This window comes from Apodemus sylvaticus, chromosome 12, assembly GCF_947179515.1.
Source record: "Apodemus sylvaticus chromosome 12, mApoSyl1.1, whole genome shotgun sequence".
In the NCBI taxonomy this organism is placed as follows: Eukaryota; Metazoa; Chordata; class Mammalia; order Rodentia; family Muridae; genus Apodemus; species Apodemus sylvaticus.
In genome coordinates, this window is record NC_067483.1 from 33,186,225 (window position 1) to 33,196,073 (window position 9,849).

The window sequence follows — 9,849 nt, forward strand, 5'->3', positions numbered from 1 at the left end:
TCTGCCTTTCTCTGCCTCTGCTACCCCCTTAACTCCCATCCCATGCCCTGAATAAACTCTATTCTATACTATACCAGTGTATGTCTGGTCCCTTGGGGAAAGGGTGACTCACCATGGGCCGGCTGGGGTACCTCCTCCCCCCACACCACCATAGAACATATTCTCACACCTCTTTATATTTTTTATGATCATAAGCGTCTCCCTAAGATGGAAATATTATATGCAGATATACCCAAAATTTGAAACAGCCCAACATTTGGGACACTCCCAACAGTGAGAATCTGTTTTGTAAAAGAAAAAAAAAAAGAAACATTGATTTCATGCTGAGAATGTTCTGGATAAGAAAATACAGCAGATTGTGCTAAGGGGCAGTAGTTTATTTTAATGATATGACCTGGATTTTAAAATGTTCTGTCCACAAGATCTATGCATGGGCCAGGATCTTAGACTATAGCTCATCTCCCTTCTTTTCTTAGTGCCCATATTGATTTCAGTGATAGAGACTGAACTGTGTAATGATCACTTTACATATCATCCAGATCTCCCAGTTTTACAAAATGCTCTTTTAAAAGAAAATTATAAAACTTGAAAGCAAGGAAATCTCAAATGTTCCATAGCACTGTTTCTTGTGTGCCTATGCCTGTGAGTCTAAGTATGCACATGCGTGTTCAGGTGCACATGTGTGCATGCATGTCCAGTTCAGAGGACAACCTCTTCTGTCTCTCCTCAGATGCCATCCAGCCCATTTTTTTTGAGACCAATTCTCTCCCCAGCCTAGAGCTCACTGAGTATGCTAAGCTAACTGGTGGGTCAGTCTTGGGTATCCTCCTGTCTCTTGCCTCCCTAGAATTGACATTACATATATAACCCCACCTGCAGCATTTTGGCATGGTTCCTGATGCCAGGACTTGGGTCCTCATGCATGTATTCAAGCACTTTACTGACTGAGCCTCCACTCGGCCTGCAAAACACAGTCTTCATTCCCCAGCCCAAGCCCCTAGCCACTATGGGAAATTCCCTTTCCTTTAGGCATGTGCCCTGCAAGTCCTGGCGATGCAGCTCCTTCTAGGCGGCCCCTGGAGCTCTGCATAGAGTTATCACAAGGTACAGAAGAGGAACGTCAGAGACATGCTCAAAAGATCTAAATTTGGCCTCTTGGACCAACACAGGTCAAATTGAACATCTCCCAAATACCCAAACAACCTTTGAAGATTAGAAATTTAAAGGCTTGTTTGTTGAGTCCAAGCCTGCCCTCAGTCTTCAGGCTAACATTCCAAACTCCATCACCTAAGCCTCGGGTAATATCTCATTGTGTTATTTTATAATCTCAACCATTAGTTTCTGAACACATTCCAATGCATCCATCAAGCTCAGGAGCTGATCCTTGCTGAACACACTTATTCTCAGTATAATTGGGCTGATCCAATCTAGAGGAAGAGAGTAACCTCCCTTGTTCCATTAATGTAGCCTCTGGTAATGTTGCCCTTCTAGGAGACAGTCACATTAAGATTAGTGTTTAAAAAAAAAAAACCTACTGATGCTATGGATTTAGAACTATGCCAGACTTTAGTTATTTAAAATGTACTTTTAAAATACATTTATGCTTTGGCTAAAGCTTCATGTATGGGGATGTGTGCATGAATGTATGTGCACATATGTGTGGGCATGCACACTGTGCATGAGAACAGAGAAGGATGTCCGGTGTCCTACTCTATCATTATCTGCCTTATGCCTTTAAGATGAGGTCTCTCACTGGCCTGGAGCTCACCATTTTATCTAGACTGACTGGCCGGTGAGCCCTGATGATCTACAAGTCTTCACATCCCCCAAGGCTATGAGTACAAGGGTATATTTCCACACTCAACATTTCACATGGTTTCTGGGGCTTGACAGCTGCTGTAGGGCAAGAACTGCTCATGTACCACATGAAGAATGTGTTCTTGCTCCCTTCCACATGCCTGTGCTCTAGAGTGCTCTAGAGCTGCATTGCCTGACCCTGCATGAAGCCCACCAATCAGCCTTCAGTGCAGACAACCACTCTGTTAACTGAGAGGAAACGTGAAGTAAATCCACATAGTTTAAAGAGATTTTCCCAAGGGCAATGTTGAAACATGTGAAAGTGTATGAGCATACATGTGTGTGTACATGTGTACACAGGTATACTTGTATATGGAGGCCAGAAATGGAATCTGGCTGTTGTTTCTCTTTACATGTTGTCCACTTTGGGGTGGACTGACTTGCCTGGGGCTCACTGGTTAGGCTAGACCAGCTAGATAATGAACTCCAGGGATCCCATTTTTCCACCTCTGAAAAGCTTTGTTTGCACTGTACAAGTACATTGCTGTGCCTGGCTTTTGGAGGTATTGAGGGGCCGGGCAGTGGTGGCGCACGCCTTTAATCCCAGTACTTGAGAGGCAGAGACAGGCAGATTTCTGAGTTCAAGGCCAACCAGATTTACAGAGTGAGTTCCAGGACAGCCAGGGCTACACAGAGAAACCCTGTCTCGAACACCCCTCCCCAGCCCCCTAAAAAGACTAGAGGTGCTGAGGGTCAAACTCAGGTCCCCATGCTTGCCATACAAGCACTTCACTGATGTCTTTCCATCCAAAGGAAAAAGTTTTCACTAATTTCCCCACTCAGGGTTCCATTTTCCATCCTTCGTGGTCTTCTGTGCAGTCCTCGTCTTGATTTTTAACTTAAATGATGTTTCACTGGGCCGATGAATCCTTGAAGCATGTTCTAAGCAGACTGCTCTATAGAACAAAGGACACTCCCCAGAGCAGGCAAGCTTGCCATCAGGCCATGGGTCTGAACTTCTTTTTCATTAGCTGTTCTCCCTAAGTACAAGGCAAGTTCACCAAAGACCACATCTTACCACCCTGTTGGCTGCATTTCACATTGCAGAGAACAGAAGGCCAGCATTGCAGTGAGCTGGCCCAGGATGTAATCATGTGCAGACATCTGAGAGCTTCTGTTCTAGGAGCATAGAGTATATCCTCTCCAGCAATCAGCTTCATCACTGAAAATCAAGTATTTTCTGCAGATAATGAAGTGCCCATCTTTTGGTTAAAAATTTCCCTGGAAGGCCACACCACATATAGCCATGTAACAATGACTCCAAGGTGCCCACCTTTTCGTGTGTGTGTGTGTGTGTGTGTGTGTGTGTGTGTGCGCGCGCGCACGCACGCATGCTATCATGAGCATGTGAGTATAGTACACGGGGATACCAGGAGAAAGTGTCATATCCCTTGGAACTAGAATAATACATATTTCTAAGCCTCCTGTTTGGGATGCTAAGAACTGAACTAGGATCTTCTGGAAAAACAAGAGGCACTCCTAACCACTGAAATACCTCTCCAGACCTTCTCTCTTCTACCAGCATTACACATCAACTTTATTGAGAATATATCATTTAAATGTGATTTTAGCTAAAACTTTCCTATCTATAGCCAGCTAGCTGGGGGTCAGTGGGGTATGTGGGGTGGGGAAGAGTTGTCTTCACCAGTTCACTGCGATGAAAGAACCAATGTACCTTCTATGTGTGCATACCTGCATGTGCACAGCCATGTATGCACACCTGTAGATATATGTGCATTTATGTGGAGGGCAGAAGTCAACCTCCATGGTCACTGGTCAGGTACAAGTGAATCTCAGATTTGAGCAGACATGAGGACCTCCTGGAAGGCTTGTCACAGCACAGAGTTATAGATTCAAAAAACACCTCGGACTTCCAAACAAGTATTTGGTACAAATCATACCTAATATGTCATGTGTTATCTGAATTAAGGCAACATAGGGCTGGCGAAATGGCTCAGTGGGTATAGAGCTTGCTGAACAAGCATGAAGACCTGAGTGTGATTCCCGAGAACCCAGTTAAAACCAAGGTGTGGTGGCACGTTCACCTGCAATCACAGTGCTGACAAAAGAGGAATGGGAGGATCCTGGTTCAATGAAAGACCTTGCCCTGCCTCAAGATATAAATTGGTGAAGGATGAAGGAAGATATCTAACATCAATCTCTGGCCTTTCTATGTGTGCATACACACACACACACACACACACACACACACACACACACACACCATGGGCTGTGGCGTTGTGAAGGAGAGGACTTCAGGATACTAGAGACCTCCCTCTTAGCATTGTTAGCTCTTGAAATATACATCTCTGTTCATCATTGTTCACAAGGAGCCAAGCCACATCTGCTGGACACTCGTGTTGCCATATTATGTGTACTCAAGCCCCTCTCTGTCCAAGAGGGAAGTGCTTAGCTCTTCACATTCTAGTTTCTGTAGAAACTGAAGTGCTGTTAACATGGCTGCAATTTTTTAAATAATCAGACTGTCATTCCATTGAGGCTCAACTATATAAACATCTATGCCCTCTGGACATGTGCAAGAAGAGTTCAAGGCTGCCTGGATAAAGCACCTGCACACTCAAAAGGATTTCATTTTTCCCCATCTTCTTTGAAAGTCTCTGGAGACATGGGAATTGAAACTTGGGTTCCCATACTTGTTCAGCAAACTCTTAGCCCTCCAGAAAATTCTTTGTAGCAATGGTAAAAAATGAAAGTTTCACAATTTTGACATGGCCATGATATCTATTGATGGTGATCTACTAAAAAACCTGAGTTGATTCCTGTCAGTACAGGTAAGGCTTCTTCCTCAGTCTAAAGCTGGAATATCAATATGGTGTTGTGATATTAACTTGTGCCTTTGTCTTCTTCTACTTTTCATTGGCGCTTATTTACCCTTGTACAGATCTTTAAATCTTTACCTTTGAAGTTCTCCTCCATGTACACACTGTACACTGAGCATCGACTCTTATAGTGTCCCAATCCCTACCTCCATGATTCCCTGTCCCCTTCTCAACAATGTCATTTTTCCTTTCATGCCTTCAATATATACATGTAATTCTATGTACCTATATACCACCCAGGAATCACAAATGAGAGAGAAGATATGATTTCTGTCCTTCTGAGACTAGTTTAATTCATTAAACATGGTTATCTCAGGTTGCATTCATGCTCCTACAAAGACATGACTTCTATTTCAGTAAATGTTCTATTGCTGAGAAGAGATACCATGATCAAAGTAGAAATAATTAATTAGGGTTGGCTCACAGTTCAGAGCTTCAGACCTTCACCATCATGGTAGAAAGCACGGTGACACACAGGAAGACATCTGGAAAAGTAGCTGAAGCTCTACATCCGGATCCACAGTCAGCAAGAAGAGAGAGGGACACTGGGCCTGGCTTGGGCTTTTGAAATCTCAAAGCCCAGCCCCAGTGACACACTTCCTCCAATGATGCCACACCTCAATCCTTCACAAGCAGGGCAACTCCCTGATGACTAAGGATCTATGGGGGGCCATTCTCATTTAAACATCCACAACTCTTCCTTTTGCTTAATGGCTTAAAGAAATTCAACAGTTCATATCTGTTCCTCTGGTTGGCGCCATAGTCTAGCTGCAGTAAACTTTGCCTGTGAGAATGGTGTGGATTTTCAGTACTGCCCCAAATTAAGCATCCCATACTTTTACCTCATGCACTCCAACTATCATGCCTACTTCCCACACAAGAAATTAATCATTTCTAGAACGTTCTATTACTCTCCTGCCATTTGGTCAAATCTGAAATCCATTTCTCCCTTCTGGTTTTTTTGTTTTGTTTTGTTTTTTCATTTAATTTTCTGTTTTTTCATTCTAACCAGAAGTGAAGACTTCCTCAATACCTAGAGAGTCTTCTATGATTATTACATTAATCTTCTATGATTATTATATTAAAAATAAAACAAGAATACAAAGTAGAATGAGAAGATAAGAACCCTCATAGGGGGATGAAGAGATGACTCAGTGGTTAAGAGCACCAACTGCTCTTCCAGAGGTCCTGAGTTCAAATCCCAGCAACCACATAGTGGCTTACGGCCATCTGTAATGGGGTCTGGTGTCTTCTTCTGGAGTGTCTGAGGAGAGCGATGGAGGTGTACTCAGATGCATAAAATAAATAAATAAATAAATCTTTAAATAAAGAAAAAAGAACTTAAAAAAAATAACCCTCATAGGAAAAATAAGTCTTGTAATTGAGAAACAAAGAAAAATGGGGGTTGACACTCATGTTTGTGTGTATGTGTGTGTGTGTGTGTGTGAGAGAGAGAGAGAGAGATGAGGCAGAGAGAGAGAGAGAGAGAGAGAGTGAGAGAGAGAGATCCTAGCAAAAGACAGCTGTTAAGATTTCATAGACTTCATATCCATCATGGTTAATACGAGTCAAGGCTAAAACACACCATAACTTATTTCTTTAAATCCATGGAAGCTAAGAAGTCCCTGAACTGAAAAAAGCAAACCATATTTAGTAAAACACCTGGGCCTTGTTTCCGGGGTGCTGACACCCTAATATCTTGCTTGTTTCTTTGCATATCTACTGTTCCATGAGCAATGATACCACCCCTTCTTGATTCCATGTGAAGACTCACATTACACAAAAATAAAGGGTCTAGCCTGTGGCAGAGCCTGGAAGTTCCCTGATGAATTTCCTTAGCCCTTTTAGTCTTTACACAAGGGGTTCTCAACCTGTGGGTCACAATCCCTTCAGCAACACTCTGAAAATATTTACATCGTGATTCACAACAGTAGCAAGACTACAGTTATGAAGTAGAAATGATAATAATTTTACACTTGGGGTCACCACAGCATGAGGAACTGTATTAAAGGGTCACAGCATTAGGAGGAGTGAGAACCACTGCAGTATAAGGAAAAGCTCTGTGGTATGGGGTAGCACAAGGAGAAAGGTCATGCCCCAGTCTCCTTTCAAAAAAGAGAAGAGATAGATTAGAAGCAACAGGTATTACCACAGTGGGGCTCCTGAGAACTCCTGCAGGTACTTTTATGCCTTCTTCCTGTCTAGACACCCTGGGGAAGTAACAGGGAAGTGGTTTACAGTGTGGAATGATAGGAGGACTGGGGAGATAGCTCAGTAGGTGATGTGCTGGCATGCAAGCATCAGGACCTGAGTTCAATTCCCAGATCCCACATCAAAGAACTCATGTGTGAGAATGCACGCTCATGATTGCAATGCTGGGAAGCAGGAATGGGTGACATCCTGGGAGTCTCTGGTCAGCCAGCCTGGCCTATTTGGCAAGTCCTAAGTTAGTGAAACTTTCTCAAAAAATAAGGTGGACAAATCTGAAGAATGACACACCAGGGTGTCCCTCTAATTTCCATATACAGGCGCCCACATGTGTATACATACATTCATGTGAACACCTGTGTATGCATATCTTCACATATATGTACACCTATATAAACTGACATGCATGCGTACACACACTGAGAAGAATGGTAAGAAACGGGATATAAAAATTGTAGCTGCCTCACGACACCCAAAGCCACAAATCCTGTCATCCTATGGAAGTTCTCTTCCACAGGAGAAGAGCAGCTCCCGCATACACAGACCACGGTATCTTAGACCTCTTGACTGGAGGATTGTGCAGTCACTAACTGATAAAATAGATAAATAGCTTGGACATGCTGAAACTGGAAGGTAGAGGCTGATCACAAATAAGAAATTCACCAGTCTCAAAGTGTTTCTTCCTTTTCTGAGCATAGACTCTATAAAGCAAACACAGTTTACCAACTGGATCAGTTTATTTTATTTTTTAATAAATGTGCAGATTTCTGGGAAATATTGGCCAAAATGAGAATGAGATTTAGCAGTCCTTGAAGAGAGTGAATCTACATATTTGACCGCAGCACTTTCAATGGCCAAATAGACTGTCAATGGGACAGTAGGGCATGTTGCTAGTGGAGTAAGACATTTATATCTCAATTCCTGTCAGGCCTCAGCAGTGTCTTTTCTGGCTCCACAGTGGGGAGCTTCTCCCCTAGGCAGCACTGGCTGAGGACCATGCTCATGAAGACAAAGATGCTTGGTCAGGACCTAGGTGCATCTTATTTCATACAAAAGTGGGGCTTGGCTTCCACTGGGAGTTACATGATGAGAGCACAGCTTTCATCAGACAAAGTGGTTCCCACGGGACCTGCCTGGTGCCAGGGACAACTGGATAAATCGTTTCTGATGGCCTTATCAGGGCTATACTCTCTATGATCGTTACTAACCCCCACTAATCATGCAGTCATCTATCCATTCTGTAAGTGGATGTACAGGATTTTAAGATAACAGCTTCCAGGGTCTGTAAAGCAGAAGATACAATATGACCTTCAGGAGTCCCTTCTCTTGGTGAGATACTAAATCCCACCACAGAGGGCAATCGCCATTTGATGTTTCAGGAACCATCCCCACAGTGATAGCTGTGCTGTATCCAAGGTAGAAGAGCAATGCAACTTCCCTCCACATAGATTATCAAGGAATGCTCTAGAAAGATTCTAGATCTAGGGCTGGGGAGATGTTTCAGTTGATAAAATACTTGCTGCACATGCATAAGGATCTAAATTTGGATTCTCAACACTTAAAGTTTACTTATTATTGTGTGTATATGTGCATTTGACATATGTATGTGTGCTTTACAAGTGTGTGTGTGTGTGTGTGTGTGTGTGTGTGTATGCGCATGTGCGCACGTGTGTCTATGCACTCAGAGGCCAGCAGGAGTTACCAGGTTTCCTTCTTTATTCCCCAGAGACATCAGCACAGAGGACAGAGGTCCGAGTAGCCAACCCTGGCTTTTTGCATGGGTGCTGGGTTCAGAACTGAGTTCCTCACGCTTGCACAGCAAATGCTCTTACTCACTAAGATATCTGCATCCTCCGTCTAAGTTTAAAATTCATCTCCTAGGCATCAAGTACAAGTTAAGAATGTAAGGAACAGATGCACTGAACATCCAAATGTTACAGATGTGCAAAGACAGTTAAAGACTTGGAGAAGACCACAGGATCAAGGCCATCCAACGAAAACAGCTGGAGACTGGAGTCGGGGATGGGTTGCCACCTTGTCCTGTGCCATGCACTTGCATTCTAAATCTACAATGTGACAGAGGGCTTTGGTTAAAAAAAAAATTAACCCAGGGAAAAAAAACTCCTAAGAGGTAAAATGTAGAAACTTTTACTGTTAAGATTGATGGATCAATGTAACTGCATATAGAAAAAGGGTCTCAGAACTCAAGAATGCTGAGTTCCTTGATGTCATCATCAAGGTGACATCTGGAAATAAATTAATTTCATCTCCGCATAGAGGGACATCAAGAAAATCTTGACTCTTTTACCGAGACCTACCAACATGGGCCGCGTCCGAACCAAGACTGTGAAGAAGGTGGCCCAGGTCATCATTGAGAAGTACTACACGTGCCTAGGTAATGATTTCCACACCAATAAGCGTGTGTGCGCGGAGATCACCATCATCCCCAGCAAGAAACTTTAGAACAAGATAGCCAGCTATTTCGCGCGCATCTGATGAAGCAGATTCAGAGAGGTCCTGTGAGACGTATCTCTATCAAGTTGCAGGAAGAAGAGAGAGAGAGGAGAGATAATTATGTTCCTGAGGTCTCTAGATCAGGAGATCATTGAGGTAGATCCTAACACCAAGGAGAAGACTTTGGCAGCCTCTCTAACCTTCAGGTCACTCAGCCTACAGTTGGGATCAATTTCAAAACACCATGTGGAGTTGTTTAATCTGTTATGCCATATTTTCAATAAACCTGAAAACAAGAAAAAAAGAAAATCTTGATAAATCCACTAAATCTTTCAAATGGGAGCTGGGGAAATGGCCTGGCTGGTAAAGTACTTGTCTTGCAAGTACAAGGGCCTGGTTTCCATGCCCAGAGCCCCCATGAGAAAATCTGAGAATAATGACATATACTTTTAATTCCAGCACCCATTCCAGCACAGAGAAACATACATGT

General features: G+C 43.1%; 1 pseudogene; it reads left to right on the forward strand.

Annotated features, from left to right (window-relative positions):
- The first annotated feature begins 9,227 nt into the window (after window positions 1-9,227).
- LOC127697185 (40S ribosomal protein S17-like) lies at window positions 9,228-9,619 on the forward strand (annotated as a pseudogene).
- The last annotated feature ends 230 nt before the right edge of the window (window positions 9,620-9,849 follow it).